This window comes from Mus caroli, chromosome 6 (assembly GCF_900094665.2).
Source record: "Mus caroli chromosome 6, CAROLI_EIJ_v1.1, whole genome shotgun sequence".
NCBI classification, from domain to species: domain Eukaryota; kingdom Metazoa; phylum Chordata; class Mammalia; order Rodentia; family Muridae; genus Mus; species Mus caroli.
Genome location: NC_034575.1, coordinates 26,920,127 through 26,924,134, shown reverse-complemented (window position 1 = coordinate 26,924,134; position 4,008 = coordinate 26,920,127).

Genomic DNA, 4,008 nt, shown 5'->3' with positions numbered 1-4,008 from the left:
CATTACTGGCGGAGCACCCTCTGTCTTTTCAGTCTTTCAATCCAGCCACTATTTGAAATAATCAATATTTTATTTTCAAACAAAAGCACTTAGGCAGTTTCGCTTGCACCAGCATGGAATTGGACAGCACTGGGGGTGGAAATCGACTTTGAAATCTCAGGCTTTTGTTAAGATAGCTGTGTAAGGACTGGGGTCTGTGTATACTTTTCTTTTTCTAACCACAGAGGAAAACCTCTCTCCAAGGATTCCTTGCAAAAAAAAAAAATGCTTGGGCCATATGAATAAATTCTGCCCTTGGGATTTGAATGAAGGCATTAAGGCATTTGGAATCCTGATCCTCTAACATAGTGACTCTGGAGGCAGGTATTTTGATGTTGCATGGCATGAAAAACCTTGTAGAACAGCATACTAATAATTCAAAGTTATGCACCAGCACCTCACTGTCAGCTAAATGTGTTGAGCTTCCTCTGTGTTGCAGACAATGCTGTGTCTAAGGGTGCACTCTCTCAGCCTGTCTTCATTCCTAAGTCCTCTGAACATCTCAGCATATCAGAGAGACACTTGCACACCCATTTTTATAACAGCCATTATTTACAACAGCAAAGCAATGGACTTCACGTAGATGGCCATCAACAGATGGATGGGTAAAGAAAATGTGGTACATAAACACAATGGAGTTTTATTTGGCCATGAAGAAGAAAAGATACGTCATTTGTAGAGGAATGGATAAAACTGAAGGTCATCAGCGAAGCAAAAATAATCCAAACCAAATCCAGGAAGACACATATCACATTTTTCTTTCATGTGTGGAATCTAGATTCATGTGTATATGTACAAGTGCACACACATGCATGTGTGAACATTGATGTGTCATTAAAGTAGTGGGGGCACTCAGTGAATGGTAAAAGGAGTCTACAAAGGAGAGAAAGGGTAGAAGAGAAGCAGAAAATACTGACTAGGGGTAAGAAAGACCAAATATATGTAAAATTATCATTTTATACATATACATATATATACATATATAGAGATAGATAGATATATGATGAAACATGAAAGCCAAAGAGAGTAATATAGGAGAAAGAATATGGGCCAGAAAGAATGTGATTTCAGTCATATTGATGAGCAAAGTACATTATCTATTTATAACTATCATCTATATATGAAATATATAGAATATTCATAAATAGATATGAAAACATAATAAAACTGATTATGTTGTCATAGTTTCTTAATGCCAACTTAAAAATTAATTAAATCAAGTAATAATCTGACTGTCCATCCTATTGCTTTGCAATATTAGTCCAGAACACAGTTATGGTACTAGTAATACAGGTCTTGAAGATTCCTGGATATCTTGGCTGTTTGCTTTTCAGAATACATTTTATTGTTTTATACAAAAATTCATTGAAAAAATGGGGAATTTCCATCTATTCTACTCCATCTATTTCATCTATATTGCTCACCCTATCACTACCATTTACTAATCCTTTGCATTAATATAGTGCATTTATGAAGATAATTCCAATGTGACTTTTATCCTTTTATTTACATTTATATTTAGACAATGCTCTAAATGTTTTTGTTTCTCATTTTGTCATTTTTGAGCTGTTTTATGACAATTAGATTCCAGGGTTTTTTCCTTTTTTTTTTTCCCCTGAAATTGGCCATGATCAAAATACAAAGAGAAATAAAATGTCATTGCTAAAGAACAAACAGGTGGTGGTGGGAAGACAGAAAGAAACCACATAGCTTTGGGAGGTGCCATACAAGCTGCCAGAAGAGAAAAACAATGGTCCTATCCTGTAGTCATAGCAACAAACCATAGCAAAGACCAGCATGACAAGGTATTTTGAAAGGCACAGTAGTGGTACTTACATCCTAGGAGTAACCATCAGTCACCCAACTGAACTTAGAGTTCACTCAATAGGAGGGAATTTAGTCAACTACCAATGGCTGGTGATATCTGAGAATGAGAACCTGTCTTCCCTGGCCTCTGTGCAGCCCAGGGATCCCAGAACCAGCTCTTCCATGGTGCCCAGAGGCTGTGGTACCCAAGAGTCTGAGCTCGACTCCAGCAGTTCTGTGGGGACACCAGACTGTGCCTTCCTCACCCCAGAGTGGGATCCTGCTGTTTCTCACAGTCCAATGCCTGTTTGGCAGTGGACTGGGGTCACGGAACTCCATTTTTTTTGTCTCACAGACAGTTGGGTGGCATAGTGGGATATATTCTCTCTGTCTCTCTGTGTCTCTGTGTCTCTGTCTCTCTCTGTCTCTCTCTCAATATCTTTAACAATTGTTTCAGTATTCCATGAGAGCTTTCCTCAATTTATTGCCCTTGTGGATTATATGGAATTTCCTTTTGTTGTTGTTGTTTTGTTTTGTTTTTATTTTTTACAACTCAGTATTGACATCTTTTTAAGGCATCAAAATAATTTATAATAGTTACATGCCTCTTAAATATACATGATGTCTTCTGAAGATAAAAGTAATATGCACTCAACCAGTTTTTAAAATCTGTTTGTAACATTAAAACCGTGATAGAAGTAGAAAAAAAAAATCTCTTATGAAGTTCCTATGAAAGGAAATTGTGACAGGTTCCTGATTAGACAGAAACTGTTCCATCTCCAAGGGAGAATATACAGTGTAACTGTGACCTCATAGAATGAATTGCGTAGTGTTCCTTCTTCTTCTATTTTGTGGAACAGTTTGAAGAGTATTGGTATTAGGTCTTCTTTGAAGGTCTGATAGAATCCTGCTCTAACCCCATCTGATCCTGGGCTTTTTTTTTTTTTTTTTTTTTTTGCTTGGGAGACGTTTAATGACTGCTTATATTGTTTTAGGGGTTATGGGACTGTTTAGATGGTTTATTTGGTCCTGATTTAACTTAGGTATTTGGTATCTGTCTAGAAAATTGTTCATTTCATCCAGATTTTCCAATTTTTTTGAATATAGGCTTTTGTAGTAGGATCTGATGATTTTTTAATTTCCTCAGTTTCTGTTTTTATATCTTCCTTTTAATTTCTGATTTTGTTAATTTGGATACTGACTCTGTGCCCTCTGGTTCTAAGGGTTCAGTCTATCTTGTTGATTTTCTCAAAGAACCAGCTCCTGGTTTTGTTGATTCTTTGTATAGTTCTTTTTGTTTCTACTTGGTTGATTTCAGCCCTGAGTTTGATTATTTCCTGCCCTCTACTCTTCTTGGGTGTATTTGCTTCTTTTTGTTCTAGAGCTTTCAGGTGTGCTGTCAAGCTGCTATTGTGTGCTCTCTCCAGTTTCTTTTTGGAGGCACTCAGAGCTGAGTTTTCCTCTTAGCATTGCTTTCATTGTGACCCATAAGGATGAGTATGTTGTACCTTCATTTTCATTAAATTCTAAAAAGTCTTTAATTTATTTTTTTCCTTGACCAAGTTATCATTGAGTAGGGTGTTGCTAAGCTACCATGTGTATGTGTGCTTTCTGTTGTTTTTGTTATTGAAGACCAGCCTTAGTGCATGGTGATTTGATAGGGTGCATGGGATTATTTCAATCTTATTATATCTGTTGAGGCTTGTTTTGTGACTGATTATATGGTCAGTTTTGGGGAAGGTACCATGAGGTAATGCACATACACACACACACACACATATGCACACAGACACACACAGACACACACACTGGCTCAATTCTAGGATCACAGGGAGAATTAGCCAAGGTTCCTTGGTCTTAAGTAATGCATAGCAGATATGTGAAAATGGAAACTGAGGGCCTGTGAAATTAACTTGGATGTCAGCGTGAAAAACTGTTTTCTTTCTGCTCTACAGTTCTCAAGGACAAATACGCACTAGTCTTTCCTTCTGATAGTTGAGACCAAGTAAAAAGTAGAGGCAGGTCTGTAGACTCTGTCTGCTTCACAGCAGCGTCCCTAGGTACAAGTCCCCAAAGCCCTGGGTTTAGGGTAAGGTAATAAAATTCTACTCAGGACTGGATCCTGAAGAAGAAGTTGTGTCAGGAAGACAAGGCAGAGCCAGC